Below are 20,808 nucleotides of genomic sequence, written 5' to 3'. Positions count from 1 at the left end.
GAGCTCTCTGATTAAGCAGGTATTTCTTATTGCATTTTACCTGGATTTTATAGTTCAGTAGAAAATTAATATGCCATTAGCTACCACATGAAAGTCCAAAGGGGACATCTCCTCGAAACTCCACAGTACCCTTTGGACTTTAATTTTTTGTCAGTTGAAACAATGGATGTGATATAATTTTGTAAACTCTTAAGAGCTGGACCTATATGTGAGGAAAGGTGACTAAATCCATTCCATTCATCTCTGTAAGTAGCATTTGTATCCACCATCCATCTGAGATTGAATTTTACATAATTTAAAACTACAAGAAAGGAGAGGTGGCAGATATTTGGGCAGCTTCCTCTCTCTTCCATTATTGTACTCAATTATCTCCTAAAATTCTTAGCAAAATTTGTTCAAATATACTGATTTGTTATTTCTAAACAGCCTGTTTATGATTGTCTAAAAGACAATTTTTATTTCATTTTTTCTTTCACAATTTTATAAATATTGCTTAATTGTCTTCTGGGATTGAATGATACATTAGTAATATTGGGGGACAACTTCATCCCCTTTGCCACCAGCTACCATAAATATCTTTATTCATGATGAATAATAACTGTACATGTTTATATCCCCAAATCAATCATTATGCACTAATATTCCCTGGGACATATGAGCCCTTCTGGAAGATAGCTTCACTTCTTACTTCCTTGCCTGAACTAATTCTTCTAAGCTGGTATTTTCTGACCTGGGATCCCTGCAACCATAGAGGTCTTTAAAATAAGGAATGGGGATTTTCCAACTATTTCAAAAATTTTAATGGAAAATAGTAAATTTTCTTAAGAGTTATCTTAAGGATAAAGAAACTATCAAGTATCTAGTCCTTGTCTTGAAGTGTATCAGTTCAGCTAATGGTGGTCATCTCGGGGTGATCTGCATGTCTGATTGGCAACCACAAACCTTTGATTATAAAAAGAGTAAGAAATGCATTAATTGTTATGTTGCTTTGTGTCATAGACGAAGTGTTTCAAAGCTTGGGGTTCATTAACAAAATAAAAGTAGGTTGTTGATCACATAAAGTTTGGTAACCACAGCTTCTTCCAAGGGGGAATAGTCTTTTATCTCATTCTGAAATATGTCCATTGACAGGTATTATCCTGAATCAACAGTGAAGTAAGGAAGTTCTCCATTCTTCCCATAACATAGATGTTCTAACTGAAATGTACCACTTAGCTACGTGGTTCTACTTTGTGATTCACAGGTTTTATATATATATATATATATATATATATATATATATATATATATATATGTAATCATAATTTTATATACATATAAAATTCTCCTTTGTTTTCTTTGCCTGTTTGTCTCCTCCAGAGTTACAATTATTTCAGGATGATGCTGATGTAATGTCAAGATGTTTTGGCACACAGGAATGAGGTTTGAAGTACAAAGCGTATAAGCAATCAAGATTCTAGACTAGACCATTACTGTGCAAAGTTTTCTTTTGGTTTTGATCAACTGTATTTCAAGAAACCAACTGAATTTTCATTTAATGTGTGCATAGTAACAGTGGCTCATATTTTCATTATTTTCTCCACCCTTTTTTTTTGCATACAAAATTATCTCTCCTGAAATTATTCAAAAGAAAAAGAATTATTACTTCAAATCCCAGTGATTGAGGCAGGAGTTGCTTAATTATGTCTCATATGCACCTTTGTGTGGGCTATAAGACAGATGTTTAATGAAAACTGATGTTTGCTGCCTAAGAGATTATAAAATTTTTAAGGGATTTAAAATTACTACAGGTAATTTATTGAATATTGGGTTTAATATAGGCTTATATACATGAGACATGCTTAATCTTAACTATTATCTGTACAGTGGTTTTGTTCAATCATCTGGATGTTCCTATCTGTCAATATCTCTGCTCCTGAATGTAAGCTTCTGGAGGTCAAACTATACCTTGTGAATTATTTTAAACTGTATTTTCTACATAGACAAGCAGCTCTGAAATTTCTTCCCTTTATTCCAGGTGATGTTGTCTAGAAAGCAAACACGTTTCCACTGACACTGGAAATTCTTTCAAGAGGTCTAATGCACCAGGTATCATTCAGATAACTGGTTGTTTATCTAAATTGTTTAGCTTTGGACTGAAGTAATCAGAACTTTAAAATATGTCTCTGAAAGTGAAGATAAGGTCTAGGAATAAGAGGTAAATAGAAGTAAGTAGCACTTACAGAGCATGGGGAAATTTTTGCTTGTACAGCAATTTCTAAAAATTATACCAATATCTCATTGAAAAAATGAAACACCAACTGGTCCCTTTGACTCCTTTGTGAATCTTCAGAACACATCAACAGTGAGATTAGCTCTTCCAGGTCATAAAACTTAGTTACCATTGGTCTTATATTGGGACTGTCATGTTCATTAATCCATCCGTTCATCAATCCCTCAAACCAGTGAGATAATCATGTCATATGTGAAAAAAGGCAGTTTTGTTTCTTCCCTTTCAATCATGTATTTTTTTTTCCTTTTTATTTCTTTTTGCACTAGGTAGGACTTCCCAATCAAGGGGAAAGCACCCAGTTTCTTACCTTAAAGTGTGATGTTAGCTGTTGTTTTTTGGGTAGATGTTCTTTATCATATTGAGGAAGTTCCTGGTTAGCTGAAAGTTTTTATTATGATTGGGTGTTGTATTTTGTCAGATGCTATGCTGACGTAATAGAGTGAATTAGGAAGTATTCTTTCCACTTCTATTTTCTGGAAGCAAATAGGTATAGTTTCTACTGTAGATGTTTGGTAGAATACACCAATGAACCCATCTGGGCCTGGTGCTTTCTTTTTCTGAAGGTTGTTCATTATTGATCCAATTTCTTTATCAGATATAGGCTTATCCATAGTATCTATTTCTCCATGTAAGTTTTGGTAATTTGTGTCTTTGAAGGAAGTTGTCCATTTCATCTAAGTTATCAAATTTATTGGCATAGATTGGTTCACAGTATTTCTTAATTATTCTTTTAGTGTCCATGGATCAGTAGTGATGAGCCCTATTTACTTCTGATATTGGTAATTTGCATCTTGTTTCTTTTTTTCTTGGCTAGGCTGGCTAGATGTTTATTAATTTTATTGATTTTTTTTAAAAAACAGCTTTTTGTTTCTTTCCTCTCCTTTATTTTCTTGTGTCCATTTTATTGATTTCTGCTTTTTAAAAAAATATTTCCTTCCTCCTGCTTACTTTATGTTTATTTTGTTCTTCTTTCTCTGGTTTCTTTCTTTTTTTTGATTTTTTAAAAATTCTTTTTCAAATTCTTTTCCCATTTAGGTTGTTACATAATACTGAACAGAGTTCCCTGTACTATACAGTAGGTCCTTATTGGTTATCTATTTTAAATACAGCAGCGGGTAGATGTCAATCCCAAACTTCCAAACTATCCCTTCCTCCCACCCTTCCCCCCTGCTAATCATAGTTCATCCTCTAAGTCTGTGAGTCTGTTTCTGTTTTGTAAATAATTTCATTTGTATCATTTCTTTTTAGATTCTGCATCTAAACAATATCATACAATATTTCTCTTTCTCTGTGTGACTTACTCCACTCAGTATGACAATTTCTAGGTCCATCCATGTTGCTGCAAATGACATTATTTCATTCTTTTTAGTGGCTGAGTAATATTCCATTTTATATATGTATCACATCTTCTTTATCCATTCCTCTATTGATGGATATTTAGGTTGCTTCCATGTCTTGGCTACTGTAAACAGTGCTGCAATGAACATTAGGTTGCATGTATCCTTTTCGACTGTGTTTTTCTCTGGATATATGCCCAGGAGTGGGATTGCAGGATGATATGGTAGCTCTGTTTTTAGTTTTTTGAGGAACCTCCATGCTGTTCTCCATAGTGGCCGTACCATTTTTCTGGTTTCTTGAGGTAGGAACTTAGATTATTGATTTGAGGTATTTTTTTCTTTTCTAATGTAAGCATTTACTAACATAAAGTTCCCTCTCAGCACTACTTTAGCTTCTTCCCACAAGTTCTGATATAGCCTACTATTATTTTCATTATATTCTATGCATTTTTTATTTTCAGTGAAACTTCCTCTTTGACTCATAGATTATTTAGAAGTGTGTCATTTAATTTCCAAGTGTTTTGAGTTTTTCTGTTGTCTTCCTGTCATTGATTTCAAGTTTGATTCCTTTATGGTCAGAGAACATAGTCTGCATGATTTCAATTCTTTTCAATTAGTTGAGGTTTGTTTTATGACTCAGGATATGGTTTACCTTGGTAAACAATGGATACTTGAAAGGCACATGTATTCTGCTGTTGTTGCAGGGGAATGTTCTATAATTGTCAGTTAGATCATGTCAGTTGATCAGCCCTTCTATATGCTTGCTGATTTACTGTTTAGTAGTTCTATCAATTGCCAATAGTGGGGTATTGAAGTCCCAAATATAATTGTAGATTTATCTATTTCTTCTTTCAGCTCTGTCAGTTTTTGTTTTGATGTTCTGTTATTTGGTGCATGCACATTTAGGATTGCTAGATCTTCCTGTGAATTGATTCATTTATCATTTTGTTATGTCCTTCTTTATCCTAAACAATTTTATTTGTTCTGGTCTATGTTATCTGATATTAGTGTAGCCATATTTTCTCTCCTTCCTTCCCCCTCCCTTCTTCCCTTCTTTCTTTCTCTCTCTCTCTCTTTCTTATCTGGATTAATGTTTCCATGATATACTTCCCCCCCACCCAGTCTTTTACATTAACTTACCTAGTCATTATGTTTGAAGTGAGTTTCTTGTAGACAGCATAGAGTTGGGTCTTCGTTTATTCTGCCAATACCTATCTTTTAGCTGTTGCATTTAGACTGTTTACATTTCAGTAATTTACATTTACTTTAAGTAATTAATAGTATAATAAGATTTAAGTACGCTATTTTATTATTTATGTTCTATTTTCCCCTTTGTTTGTTTTTAACTCTATTTCTTTTTTGTTACTTTCCCATGGGTCAATTGAATATTTTTAGAGTTTCATTTTTATTGATTTATAATGTTATTGAATATATCATTTTGTGTAATTTCCTTACTGGTTATTCTAAATATTACCATATACATAATGTTTTACCACTTCAAGTGAAGTGTCTTATTTCCCTTTAGGTCCCTTTACTCACCCCACTTTTAAAATATAATTGTTTAAAGTAGTTCCTATATATACATTGAGTGCCATATCAGATGGTGTTACAACTTTTGTTTCAACCACAAAGAAACTCATGAGATAAAGAATAATCTATTATGTTTACTTCTATTTTTACCCATTCCATTGTTTTTATTTACTTTCTTAAGGTCCCAGCCTTCTTCTATTATCTTTTTCTTTTTATCTGTTTGGAGAACTTCCTTTAGCTGTTCTCAAAGGGTAGGCGTGCTAACAACAAATTCCATAGTTTTTATTTGTCCAAATGTGTCTTTATTTCTCCTTTATTATGAAGGGTAGATCTGCCAGATATAGGAATCAAGGTTGACAGATTTTTTCTTCCAGCACTTGAAAGATATTGTGTCACTTCCTTCTGGCCTCTACAGTTTTAGATGAGAAATCCACTGTCATTCAAATTGGAGTTTCTTTACAGGTAATGCATCATTTCCCTCTGCCCCTTTTAAGGTTATTTTTGTTGTCTTTAGTTTTCAGCAATTTGATTTATTATGTGTCTTGGTGTGGATTTCTTTGGATTTATCCTTATTTGGAATTTGTTCAGCTTCATGAATTCACGGATTTAGGTTTCCCACCAAATTTGGGAAGTATTCAGCTATTATTTCTTTTAATAGTTTTTCAGTTCCACTATCTCTTTCTTTTCTTCCTGAAACTTACAGTATGGAAGTTAGGTCTTTTGTTACTGTCCCACAGATTCTTGAGGCTCTGTTAATTTTCTGGTGTTCTAATTGAATAAACTCTATTAATTTGTCTTCAGGTTCATTGCTTCTATCCTTTGTCATCTCCAACTTACCATTGAGCCCATCAGTGGATTTTATATTTTTGTTATCATATATTTTATTTCTATAATTTCCATTTGGTTCTTTTTTTGATAACTTCTATTTCTTTGCTTGTATTTCTTATCTTTTCACTTGCTTCATGAAAATTTGTAATTGATTTTGTTGAAGTATTTTTATGATTGTCATTCTAAAATCCTTTTCAAATAAATTCAGCATCTCATTCATCCTGGCATATTGGCATCAGTTGCTTATATTTCTTTGTTCAAATTGTGGTTTCCCTGCCTCTTGGTATAAAGAGTGGATTTAGATTGTATCTTATACATTTTGACTATTATATTAGGGGACTTGATCCTATTTAAATCTTCTATTTTGACATCTGTTTAGGCTAGTGTACAGTCTGGACTATTTTTATGGGCTTCAGTTCCAATGGCAGTTTAGTTTTCTGAGCCCTTGCAAAGCTGCTCTGGTCTGCTTCATTCTTTTGATGCAACTAGGTCTCCCAATCAATCTCTGCAGGTATAATTTGTAGGGACAGACGGTGCTTTCTTGGGATGCCTGCTGATGCTAGGTGACATTCTGAGAGGAGAGGCAGAAGTTAGTGGACCTGGGTCTCCTTATTCCCCTGATTGGAGACTGGGGAGATATAGCGCTTTGCTGCTGCTGCTGTTGCTTTCAGATTGGACTGTCCAATTCTGGAGCTTTGCTGCTGACATTGAAGACAGATCGGACCCTGGTTATAAAGCAAGGGTTAGAACAGCTTGGCTTTGCTACTACTACTGCCGCCTACAGATCAGAACTTGTGGCCCAAGTTGTGAAGCATGGTTGGAGTTTCCCACCAGGTTTTTGTTGGGCATCCCCCTTCCCAATCTCTTAGCTTCGTGTGTGTGTGTGTGTGTGTGTGTGTGTGTGTGTGTGTGTGTGCGCATATGCCTGTATGTAGTTCCAGGTTGCAGGCTTCTCTGAAACCCAGTCTAGAATTATACGGAAAACAGAAAGAAAACCTGGGGTTACTTATCATGCCATCACTCAAGTTCTGAGATTCTTGGCCATTCCACCCTCTTCTTTTCAGTTTTCAAAGCTCTTTTATCTTGTGTGTTGAATTATTTCCAAGGCATTTAGTTGTTTTTAGAAGGCACAGGCAGAGGAATATGAGTCTATGACTCTTGTTCATGAAATGGAAGTCTGGTCTACATTTTAAAAATTGAGGTATAATTGACATATACCGTGTTAGTTTCAGGTTTACAGCATAATGACTCTATTTTTATTCATATGTTGGGAAACGATCACCACAAAATGTCTAGTTAACTCCATAAGAGTTGCAATATTATTTTCTTATGATGAGGACTTCTAAGATTTATTCTCTTAGTAATTTTCAAATATGCAACATGGTGTTATTAACTATAGTCACCATGCTGTACATTATATCCCCATGACTTATTTATTTCGTAACTGAAAGTTTATACTTCTTCGCCTCCTTTACCCATTGCTCTCATTTTGCCCCCCTACCCCTGCCTCTGGCAACACCAGTCTGTTCTCTGTATCTATGAGCTTGCTTTTTCTTTTCTTTTCTTTTTCTTTTTTAGACTCCACATATAAGTGAGTTCATACATTACTTATCTTTCTTTGCCTCACTTATTTCACTTAGCATAATGCCCTCAAAGTCCTTCCATCTTGTCACAAATGGTAAGATTTTATTACTTTTTATGGCTGAATAATATTCCATTATATTTATTTATTTATTTACACACACACACACACACACACACACACACACACCCCACACACACACACACAACATTTTCTTTATCTGTTCATCCATCAATAAAAACTTAGGTTGTTTCCATATCTTGGCAATGAATGTAAGAATGCATGTATCTTTTTGAGTTAGTGTTTTTTTTCTTTCTTTTTTTTTTTTTTTGATAAATACCCAGAAATGGAATTGCTAGATTATACGGTGTTTCTATTTTTAATTTTTTGAGGAACCTCCATATTGTTTTCCATAAAGGTTTTACCAATTTATATTCCTATTAACAGGACAAAAGGTTTCCCTTTTCCCTTGCCAACACTTGTTATTCTTGTCTTTTTTATGATAGCCATTCTACCTGATGTGAGTTGATATCTCATTGTGGTTTTGATTTGCTTTTCCCTGTTGATTAGTGGTGGTGAACATCTTTCCATGTACTTGTTGACCATTTGTATGTCTTCTTCAGAAAATGTCTATTCAGATCTTCTGACCATTTTTTAAAAATTGAAATAGTTGACATGCTATATTATGTTAGTTTCAGGTGTACTACATAGTGATTTGCATACATTATGAAATGATCACCATGATAAGCCTAGTAACCATCTGTTCCTGTACAATGTTATTACAATATTATTTACCATATTCCTTTTGCTGTATACGTATAACATTCTTTTGGTTTAATTGTTTTATAATTGAAGGTTTGTACCTCTTAATCCCCTTCACCTATTTTGACGACCTCTATCCCTCCCTTCTGGCAACCACCCATTTGTTCTCTGTATCTATGAGCCCCCTTTCATTTTGTTTGTTTGTGTTTTGTTTTTTAAATTCCATGTATAAGTGAGATCATATGGTATTTTTCTTTCTCTGACTTATTTCACTTAGCATAACATCTTCTAGATCCATCCATGTTGTTGAAAATGGCAAGATTTCATTTTTTAAATTGAATTGTTTTTTTTTTTCTGTTGAGTTGTATGAATTCTTTATATATTTTGGATATTAATCCCTTATCAGATATATCATTTTCAAATGTTTTCTCCCATCAGTAGGTTGTCTTTTTATTTTGTTGATGGTTTCCTTTGCTGTACAGAAGCTTTTGCATTTGGTGTAGTCCCTCTTGTTTACTTTTGTTTTTGTTGCCTTTACTTTTGGTGTCAGATCAAAAAAAGTAATGACCAAGAATGATGTAAAGGTGTTTACTGCCTATGTTTTCTTTTGGGAGATTTATGGTTTCAGGTTTTACATTCAAGTTTTTAATCCATTTGAGTTACTTTTTGTGTATGGTGTAAAATAGTGGTCCAGTTTCATTCTTGTGCATGTGACTGCCCAGTTTCCCCAACACTATTTATTGAAGGGAGTGTTCTTTTTCTATTGTATATTCTTGGCTCTTTGTCTACATTTTAAACATTGAAATTAAATAAAACAATGGTCTTTTGTCTTTTAATCCAATGGATGTGCCTTTCCATTGGGTAAGGAAGTCTTTGGGATCCAAATGGAAGAACTGTTCTCAACTCACATAGGGCCCTCTTTCTCCACTTCTGGTCCCCGCTAGAGTCTTCTGACCCTTCTGCTTGCATTTAATGCAAATACTTTGTAACTTTGCCTTTTGGCTTTATGCCTGCCTTAACTAGTTCATCTGCTTTATTACTGTCTATCCCTGATGGACCCTCACTTCTGTGATGGGGACCTTTTGTCTGCTTAACTCACTCTGTCCCAGGCCTAAATTGGAGCTCTGTGCAGATGGAGTACTTTATAAATGGTTTTGATTATGGTGGCATGGGGGACCAGAAATGACAGTAGCAAGAAGAAAGTTGATAAATCCTACAGCACTTATGCTGGCCACAGTCCCTGTGTTGATAGTTTTTGACAGTAAAATCCACCCTTATCTGGCTGCTGGTTGACTCCATGGGATGCTGGCTAGTGTCCAAATTGACCCTGGGAAGGAACCAAGGCTGCTAGCCCATCTGAAGGAGCAATATTTAGGGATAGTCACTCCTGAGAGCTTTCCTTCAGGAGGGTTGCCCTGCACTGTAAGCCACTTCAGAGAACTCTCCAGGGAATGTTTTGATGACCCCACTTTCAGGGGTCAGGGACATCACCGGTTACATTCTCATATCCCTAGAGATGGTGAGTTGCGAGGATTAGCCAACTGATGAACAAAGGGGCAGCAGGCCAGAGCGTGTATGTGGTTAGCAGCAACATATCAGCCCCCGATTTGGAGAGGGGCGATCTTAACTGGGCTCCTGGATCCCAATGAGACGATCAACACTGAAACATCCTTCCAGGCCCAGTCCCTGGAAGGGGCACCCAGGACCCACCTGGATCACATTTGCAGTGGGCTGGCCAAACTCTAATCAGAGTGGCCCTAATTAAGAAGTGGCAGGTTTGGGGAGGGAATAAACTCCAATCCCAAGCACAAGGAGCTAGGAGAAGACAGGGTCTGGGAGCTGCATTGGTGGTGGCTCAGAGTCACAGCCCTATTGATAGAAGGTGTCACGTGAAGTGGGAGCTTGGGAGTGGAGGCTTGTGCAAGGACCTCAGGTGTGGGAGAAGGTAGAATCACCAAATGGTCCATGGGGTAGAATCATCCCTACACAGGGGAACCAGTTCTCCACCCACTGCCTCCCTGATTTCCTCTTTTTCTCTTTTCCCCCCCTCACACTCAATAGGCTGCTTCAGCCTCAGGGCCTTTCCATATGGTGTCCTCTCTGGCTGGAACACCCTTTCCCTAGATCTTTGCATGCTGGCTCCCTCTGGTCCCACAGGTCCAACGCAAATGTCACTGCCCCATGGAGGCTTCCTCTCCCCACTCATCATACCTGGACTCTCTATCCCACTGTCCTGCATTGTTTTGTATCACATGATCTCAAGTCACTTTGCTCATCACTCTTCATTCTCAGCCTGCCCCCACTAGAATGGAAGGCCCTGAACATGGGAACTCTACATGGCATTCACTCTGTGTCTCCCTAGGACCGAGACTTACGCCTGGCATCCTCAGTTGAATAAATGAATGTGCCCACTGTACACCAGGTTATTTTTCCCAAGACATTGTTTGACACAGCAGGAAAACTGCAGATAAGAATCTCAACCCTGTCAGAAAGCAGAAGGATTTGTTTGGGAAAATGAAACAAAATATATTTTTAAGCTGCATAAACATATGATGAATGCTAACAAGGTATTTTCAAAATAAGAAGCACATAGAAACAGCTTATGTTTCTGGTCAAGTGAAGTTGTAATCAAATCGTTATCAAAGCAAAAGAAAAAAAAAGAAATCAAAATGAGTCAGAAGAGTTTTTTGGAAAGAGTCGGCAACTTGACTGACGTGAAGAGGTTTTCCTTGTTAATTCTTGTTACTTCTGGGGGACACGAGTTCTCAGGAGATGCAAGGTGAGGTCCCAGCCCACTGGCACTCTGGAGGGGCAAAGAAACATGGCCTGCCATTCACCACCATCTTGCTCTCAGGCCAAAAGAACTTCCACACAAAGGCTTGTCTTGGAGGCTGTGCTTTGCTGTCCAGACCAGCAGAAACAGCTTACCAGCAGAAATGCTTAATGACTGAGCCCAGACTGGGGCAGTCACACGGTTGCAGCTTTGTTCCTAAGAAGCCAGCCAATTAGCAGTCCTGGTTATTATTTACATTTCATGCAATATATCACTAAAACTGTGTTGATGATTTATCATTTATATTATGGTATTGTCAGCATAATTTATTCAGATCGTGCTGAGATACCTGCAAATTAAGTAAAAGAAAAAGAAATGGCTTTGAATCCAAAGATATTTCTTAGCTGCTTCTCTCTCTCTCTCTCAATGAGGATATTTGTTAAGAAAAATCATGGAGGGACTTCCCTGGTGGCACAGTGGTCAAGAATCCACCGGCCAATGCAGGGAACATGGGTTCGAGCCCTGGTTCGGGAAGATCCCACACGCTGCGGGGCAACTAAGCCTGTGCACCACAACTACTGAGCCTGCGTGCCGCAACTACTGAAGCCTGCGTGCCGCAACTACTGAAGCCTGTGCGCCTAGAGCCCGTGCTCTGCAACAAGAGAAGCCACCGCAATGAGAAGCCCGCGCACCGCAATGAAGAGTAGCTCCTGCTCTCAGCAACTAGAGAAAGCCTGCGCACAGCAACGAAGATCCAACGCGGCCAAAAATAAAATAAATAAATTTATTTAAAAACAAAGAAGAAAAAGAAAAATCATGGATCACTTAGCTATTAAATTATCCCAGGATCATCTGTATTAAAAGTTTACTTGGTATTCTTCTTTGGAGGATGACTTGGGCTTTCATTTGATTTTCTTCTGTATCATTTGCTTTCAGTCTCACTGTTTCAAAGCAAAACAAAACACCACAAAAATCCCCCAAAACACCAACAAACAAAAAACAAAGTAAATGCAATTGTTTTTAGAGTAAATTTGTGTGGATTAATATGAGACTAGAGGCTTCTCTTCCGATTTATAAAGCATCCTTATCTTCTGCCTTATATTCTATCTGCCCCACCTCCTGGGAAATAATTGTAGCTTATCAGAATTAGAGATAAAACGTTCTGGCTGTTGAAGCCATGAATCATCTAGGCATTATAGAAAAATAGTCACTGAGCTAGAGGCAGGGTTTTGGGGGTCAGAGCCCTGGTTTCTGGTCCTGGCTCTGCTCAGCCTGTGTATGGCACCGGGTGTCACCGAAGCTTCTGATTCCTAAGTAGTGGGCATGGCGTTTCTCAGAGTGTGATTGGTGGCTCTCCAGCACTAGGCTCATGGGGCCCGCCCCAGCCTGTGGAAGTGGGTTGTTTGGGAAGGCACACGGGGTCTTTTTGACACGTGTCGCACGTGATACTTCTGCACACTTGAGTTTGACAATCAGCAGACTAGGATATTCCTATGGTCCCTTTCAGCTCCAATCTTCTTAGAGTTCTAAATATAACTATATGTTGTATTTTGCATATTCCTGAAACTCTGTATAAGAAACAAACTTCTGGGGATTGGTTCTTACTTAAAAAGCTGAATGGTTTCTGGATATATATATATATTTTAAAATATTTATTTATTTATTATTTATTGTTGGCTGCTTTGGGTCTTCCTTACTGCGCGCGGGCTTTCTCTAGCTGCGGCGAGCGGGGGGCACTCTTCATTGCGGTGCGCAGGCCTCTCATTACAGTGGCCTCTCTTTGTTGCAGAGCACGGGCTCCAGGCGTGCAGGCTCAGTAGTTGTGGCACACGGGCCCAGCCGCTCCGCGGCATGCGGGATCCTCCCAGACCAGGGCCAGAACCCATGTGCCCTGCATCGGCAGGCGGACTCTCAACCACTGCGCCACCAGGGAAGTCCCGGTTTCTGGATATTAAAGAGGACTCTGAAATCAATTGTTTATGGTATGAATCGTCTTTCACAATACGAATCCCTCCCCCACGTGCCACTGATTGATTAATTTTGGGTTTTCTTTAAGTGAGGCCCCTGTGTGTCTCCAAGCACACCTGGCAGGTGTGTGCAAGGCAAAGGATGAAAATCACAAAGCAGCCATTTCAATTTCACGATACCGAGCCAGTGGTTTGCACCCAGGGCAAATCTGATGGTGGTTTGAAACCTCAGGAGTCCCCAGGCTATGCCTTTGGACAAGAACATGTGCTTCTCTGAGCCTCCCAAAATGCCAAGTCCAGACCGAATCATCTCCCCGGGAAGTTATGTAAGGACTTCTCTTAGGTCCCAGGGGAAATAGCACTCTATACACTTGCCAGAAATTCGGGTAAGGACAGAACCTTTAGTTTTCACCCAGAATTTCAGGGGACATGTGGCATCAGCCTTGGGATGTAGACCCACTGGCTACACCATAAACACCAGGTGACCTGCAGGCAAAAACTACCCCCACCTCTTCCCTCTGACTGCCCCATGGCCCCTGCTTTGAGACCTGTATATACAAATCCCTTTCACACTAGCTACGAACTTGCCACTCTCTGACCAGGCTCATTATTCGGCTGTTACCACCAACAGACACCACAAAGCCATTCTGTCTCTAGCAGTGCTTGGTGGGAATCTCCTTCTCTACCCGGAGACTCCAAAACATGGTCAGGGCCACGTTTTACCTTTCTCTCCTGCTGGTCCATGTTGCAAGAACTTGGCAAAGGCTTTGCCGATTGCCTGAAACCATGGTTTAGGTGGTGCCTATTGTTGTTCACCAGCTATACCTGGTGATGGATAATTGAAAGGTGGTCACAATAACTACCAGTGGAAGTCCTGCCTGTGTGTAGAGAATACTCTATGTTTTCTCTACTTATCCCATTCGTTCTCCCTCTTCTTTTAGAATGTATTCCATCCTTTCCCTTCCACTGGATCCATATGGTACTGGTGGTCAGCACCATTAATGTTGTAATGCTGATGGGTTCAGTCGTGGGTACTTGCCAACTGCACTTTTCTGGATTGGAGATGCAGGTAGACAAGCTTGTTTCTCTCCAGCAGTGGAAATGTGGGAATGTTTGGCAGCCTTGGTACCCATTTGGCAGAGAGAGGGAGAGGGAAGCAATGAGCAGAAGGAATAGTGATGGGAGGGTGAGGGTCCTGAATGTTCTGCCTCTCAGGGTTTCTGAGATCCAGACCATTTCTGTACTTGGTCCCGTGAGACCCCCAGAGCATGTTCCTGAAAAACCAGTTTTTTTTTTAACCTGAACTGTCTTGACACTGGTTTCTTGCACTTGCAACAAAACTCAGAAATGCAGTGAATTTTCTATTTTACAAACTGTCTCTGTCTCTTTCTTTTCTCCAAATCTCCAAAATTTAATGGAACCATCTGAATAGATATGAGCACCTAAGTTTGCCAGATAGGAGAGGTGTGACATTTATCCCTTATGTTAAAAATTTTTTAAAAAAGGACCTATAATGTGTCATGAATTTTATTATGTTATGGTTTCAGATTCTTGTCTCAGTTGAACGACAAATGTCATAATCTCATCTCAACTAGTCCTTTGTATATTTTCTCTTTTGTCTCCTAGGCTGGAATATACTTATTTCCTTTTGCCCTTGAGAGTATTTTAGAATGATTACTGAGCATTGATATCTGAAAAGCTATCAGATGGAGAAAACATTCTGGAGGTGGGGGCATATGCATGTGGATAGCAGGATGAATTTATGTGGTATTCTACCAGGCTGCTGGCCCAAATTCCAGGAACTGGAACTACAAAGGCCTGATGACCTTCAGCACTTTGTCATCACTGAGCAAGTGGAAGGGACCCACTTTGGCACTGGCCACGCAGGAGCCACATGTCCCCCATTACGGAACAGCTGAGGCATTTTCCCCACGCCCCGGAAAAAGTTTTGCTCCTAAAATGCTTGAGGGCTAGGGTCTCTGGGCAATTAAATTTTCTAGTTATTTGGAGGACAACCTCCCAAACTTTTGCATTTTTGACTTTCTGAAAGTACTTTTTAATATCTGCCTGTATTTTGCTGCTCCGGTGCACAGCAGAATCTGCATGAGGGTTGTGTGTCTGTGAATCAAGTTCTTGTTCACAGTTGGGAAGGTGTATCTTATGGTCTAAGACAAACTGATGTAGACACAGAAGGAGGAGGGGAACAGGAAGGAGTCACCATTGGCCTTTAGTACCTAAGTCAGAAGCTGACTTTTCATATAGACCTCAATACCAACTTTTTAAAAAAATTGAAGTGTAGTTGATTTACAACGTTGTGTTAATTTCTGCTGTACAGCTAAGTGATTCAACTATCTATTCTTTTTTAAAATATTCTTTTCCATTATAGTTTATCACAGGATAGTGAATATAGCTCCCTGTGCTATACAGTAGGACCTTGTTGTTTATCCATTCTATATATAATAGTTTGCATCTGCTAATCCCAAACTCCCAATCCTTCCCTCCCCCATCCTTTCTCTCCCTTGGCAACCACAAGTCTGTTCTCTACGTCTGTTTCTGTTTCATAGATAAGTTCATTTGTGTCATAGTTTAGATTCCATGTGTAAGTGATATCATATAGTATCCAATACCAGCTTTTTAAAAAAATATGCAGGAAAGGTAATAATTTTATTTTGATATGTTCAGGAAGTCTGTTAACTTTGAAATCCTTTCAGTGATGTCCAGTTAAGTGAGATCTTTGAAGGTTTACATTAAAATGGGCATGACCTAGTGTTTGATTGATGAATGCTCTCTTGGGATTCAGTGATTTATAAGGATTGGTTGTGGTTCTTTTGTAGGTTCTCCAGTAGGCAGGTGATGACTGGATGGACATTTTGCTAAGGGTTCATTTGCAGGTGAGCCTGGAGCTCACCTGTGGGGTTAGCTTTTGTTGTGCAGGATGGCCTTGCTGGTGTGGGACAGAGCACGACTTCTGTATTTCCTTATTTGAGATGCTAGCTCAACCTGATCACTAGTAGGTGTTATGAATTGTCTTTAAAGAGTGACCAGGACTTTGTTTTCTAATCTGAATGTACTGCTTAGGCCTCTGACATGCAAAGCCATCCATCAGGGATTGTCTAGCCCAAGCTGTGAAGTATATGAAGTGGTCCTGAGGAAGAGGAAGAGAAGAAAAAAGTGAGAGTCATATGGGATGATGAAGGAAGGGCCCACAGTGGGTCTGAGGCTCAGAGAACAGGTAGGTAAGGGAGCTTAGAGAGGAAGAAGCAAGAGCAGGGAATTGTCACTTTGATCCAAGAAGCCACCGGTTAGCCCCAGCTGACTCAGGACGGCCTTGGTCCATCTGGTGTCTCAGTTTACCTCAAATATACATACATGCAAAATATGGCACTGGGAGATATTAAGATGGTTTCCGAAAAGAGTCTGTGCCCACAGGAATTTCAGTTTGCAAACACAAAGTCCTGTTTACAAGGACAAGAATGAACCTCTTGGGTTCGCCGTCTCTCTTCCTGGGATATTTGTTCTGTACACACCCAGAGTCTGAGTCCATTCTCAAGGTAACTACCTACAATCTGCAAAAGGAAAATGCCTCATGGAACACACTATGTCTTAGCATGTTGGTATTTTTGAGTCATGGAGAAATGGAAAAAGCCTTTTATAAACTAGCATTATGTTTTTCCAAGCAAAATTTTTCAGCTATGTAAGAATAATCACTCCTCATCTTTATAAATGTGAAATGAGATAATCCACAAATGCACACACTTATAGCTCCCCTCTACACCCACACACATGCATACACAAATGTGCACACACATGCACACTTGCATACACACACAGATGCTGTTAGTGATTATAACTTGGTCAGGTTGGAGCAAAAGCAACAGACGTTTCCCTGTCACCAAGCAGACACCCAGGGCTTGTGCCTGCCCATCAGCCTTTCTAGCAGCAATTACACAGTCCATGGGTGTGATGAGCTGCAAACTAAACATTTGTAAAAAGGCTGTAATTAATGCAATTAGCTCTTTACGCGATAGCCCATAATGAATCCAAAGGCATCGTTATTGACTATTGAGTAAATAATCTGACATTAAAAAGTCAATGATCTGCAAATGAAAAATTCTCTCTCTTTTTTTTTTAAAGGAGGAAAGATGAAGGGAAGAAAATTAAGGAAAAGGAGAAAACAAGCAAAAAAGCTCAGCAAAGGTGTCATGGCATAATAGTCCATTATGCCTCCAATTGAGCCGTGGTGAACTTTCAGAGAAATAATTGCCCCCAATTGAGCCGTGGTGAACTTTCAAAGAAATAATTGCACAATAGACCATAATGGCTTAATCGTGTCAACATCTTTGCCATGTACACATTTTTTTAATTAATGAAATTAAGTACAAAAAGGGGTCTTTGGGTTTCCATCCTGATTTTACCTTTGTGATTGGGGGTGGGGTGAGTGTGGAGTTCCCTCTGCCATCTTCAAGTAAGGCAGCAGTCCCTGGGAGTCCACCAGATGTGTCTGTTGCTGGCACGTTTGGCAGACACTGGAAGGGCACTGGAGGGACTCAGACAACCATGATGCTGGGTCTGGAGGATGCACCCCAGTGCGTTGCTGGTCACTGTGGCAGAGCCACCAGTGGTAAGCTTTGGTGTTGCCCCGGGTCCTGGCTCGTTCTCTCTCACCCATGCCTACCTTCCAGGTCCCAGCCATTTTTCATGCATGCAGAGAGGCCCATAAGCAAGGTGCTTCTCTCCAAAGAGAAAACCAACGATTCAAGTAGCTTGACCTCTGAGTCATTCACCATTACCCTGGCCCAACCTTAATTTTGCTGTGGCCCTTCCCACTCAGGGTTTGGCTAGTGTAGCTGGATGGCCTGCTGGGGTGAAAAACAGCAGTACCAACTGATCCTTCTCTTCCTTGTTTTTCCTTCTCTCTGTGGCCTCTTTTGGGGGCAGGATTGGTTCAGTTTAGTTTTGTAGAGTACACCCTAACTCTCCCCTCCCAGGGCCCTCCTTAAAGAACTGTTACAGTAGGTAGGCAATCATGGATCCTTATCTATTTCTATCTATCTATCTATCTATCTATCTATCATCTATCTATCACCTATCTACACATACAAATATATATATTATTTTTAAACATTTGTTTTTGTTTTAACATTATATAATTTTAAATTCTGGTATTTATGCTGAAAGCTGCAGTGAGCAGAGAAATGCAAGACAGAAAAGGCACCTTGGAACTTGGAGGGAGAAAAGGTTGTCATTGCCCTCTGCCCTTTCAGGGCATGGACGCTGTGTGCAGTTAGGAGATGGGGCAGGAACTGGTGGCAGCTATCCTAAGACACTGAGAGAGGTCAAGGGTAACCAATCAGCCTTCTATTAGAGTTTGACCTGTGGAAGAAATAACATTAACTGACGTCTGCAGAGAGCTTTATATTTATAAAACACATGAACGTATTTTTTTTAACATCTTTATTGGAGTATACCAACATATTTTAATTCCAGTTGCTTCTCAGGACAAAACTCATTAGCAACAGTAAGAGTAATAATAGCCATGATTTGCTTAGCACTTCCGTGAGGCACTGCACCCTAAGTAGTTCCAACATTTGTTCATTACCATCGCCAGCACCTGGAACATCCCCTGGAGCCCAGTAAGAGTTGAGTAAGTATTTCCTGAATGACTAAGTGAATGAATACACTTGGAGATGGAAATCTCCATTTTACAAGCTCAGAGAAGTACATTAAGTTGCCCAGAGTTGCATAGCACATCAGTGGCAGAGTTAGGCTTTGAAATCAGATTTTGCTGTCTTTCAAGCCTGGGCCACTATCCCTCCATTTTATAGGGAAAGAAACAGATTCAGAGAATTTCCAAGCCCTGGGACGTTGGAGCCAGAGTTGTGTTGGGTCTGTACCAGTGTGCTCCCACAAGGGACCCCGACCAGATGGAACAGCAGGCTCACCTCCCCACACAGCCATCCTGCTGGGAAAACTGTGTCCTTCCCTTCATCCCCTTGGATGGTGAGGAGGGCTGATGGGACGAGATTCCTGGTCTGCGGGGGCGGGGATGGGTCTGAAGTTATCAGCAGGGGGATGTGTGTCCAGAGCTCCCCTGTGCAGCTGGGGGTGTGGGCAGGACTGAACTGTGCACCTGCATTTTTAGGGAACTTTGTGGCTTTTCAAATGCTTTTCCCTTATGAATGTGCAAAAGCAGCTTATCTCTCTGCTTGGTCAATACAACTTCTTTATTTGGGAGATTCTGATTCAGGGAGCAGGGGGTAGGCTACGTGGGTGAGGAGTAGACCCAATGCTGCAGGCAAAATGAAGGCAGAGTTGTGCTTTCACCAAATGATGGCGCCGGGGCAGTTCTGCCTCGCAAGCAGTAGCTGGGGCCGCTGTGCCACTTGCTCCAGGTAAAGGTGGATCTAAGCCAGGTGAGGCTTGCCCAGCTAAGGGATGGCTCTGATGATTCTCCGCGCTTGTGCACAGGCCCAGGGCCCTCTGGTTCACCGTACAATGCCACCTTTGTTCCTATTCACGTACCCAAGATGGAGGAAGATGAGCCACACTGGCCAGGCTCTGGCGTTTCTGACCAGGGCTGTGAGTTTTTGTACTTTTCTATTCTGTGGTAACCTTCAGATGGAGCCTATCTCTGCCATCACTCACTGGCGTGATGGCTTTCAAGCACTGTTGTCTGTGCTGTTGATTAAACAAAATGAAGCTGATTGCAGCAGGTGGCTCAGGGTAGTCAGGAGTAGGTATTGCTACCAGCACACTGAGAAGCCATTTATCAAAGTTTTATCTGATCTGAAGCTCTGGATTTATCAGTCACTGCTCACAAATGGCATCAAGCCAAGCCCTGTATGAGTGTGTCTGGAGCCAGCTTTGCTCTTCCAAGGAGTTGCGGCCAGTGCAGACATGGCCTTGAGTAGCCTGGCTAATGAAGTACCCTTGGGGGTGGGGGTGCACAGGGGATTTTGCTCCAAGAGGTAGGAACATGGAGTGATTTGGAGATGGGTGCTTTCTTGGTGAGGACTGGACAGGCATCCTGCCTGGGTACGTGCACTTCTGATTGGGGAGGGGGAAGCACACAGATCAACTGTAAATCCCAAGAATTACCAAGGACTTGCCACCTGGTGGGATGAAGGTTCTCAGGGAATGGGTGGGTAGACCTTCAGAGTTCTGACTTTCTTTATCAAGAAAATGTGTTGGGGGCTTCCCTGGTGGCGCAGTGGTTGAGAGTCCGCCTGCCAATGCAGGGGACACGGGTTAGTGTCCCAGTCCGGGAAGATCCTACATGCCGCGGAGCGGCTGGGCCCGTGAGCCATGGCCGCTGAGCCTGCGCGTCCGGAGCCTGTGCTCCACAACGGGAGAGGCCACAACAGTGAGAGGCCCGCGAACCGCAAAAAAAAAAAAAACAAAAAAGAAAATGTGTTGGCTAGAGGATGCCAAACCCCTAAAATAGTGGTAACTAGAAAGCATGATCCAGGGGGTTTCTCTTACAGGATTTTAAACTCAGTAGACAGAAAGATCCACAGATCTGCTTACATATAAAACAAACAACCCACAACCACTCCATCTAGGGGAATACCATACACAGAGGCAAAAAAGCCAGTGTTAGACCGGAAAAAAACCTTTGCAATGTATTATTTTATAGACAACCTTTTATAAATGATATAAAATGGGGTTTTGGTCTCCCTCCTGCAACTGTACTGAAAGGACAGGAAAGGGTATTTTTTTTTTTTTTTTGTGGTACGCGGGCCTTTCACTGTTGTGGC

The sequence above is a fragment of the Monodon monoceros genome, unplaced genomic scaffold, assembly GCF_005190385.1.
Source record: "Monodon monoceros isolate NGI ecotype Baffin Bay Population unplaced genomic scaffold, NGI_Narwhal_1 Super_Scaffold_10, whole genome shotgun sequence".
In the NCBI taxonomy this organism is placed as follows: domain Eukaryota; kingdom Metazoa; phylum Chordata; class Mammalia; order Artiodactyla; family Monodontidae; genus Monodon; species Monodon monoceros.
The sequence above is the reverse complement of the archived record's forward strand: the minus strand, read 5'-3'. Positions refer to the sequence as shown.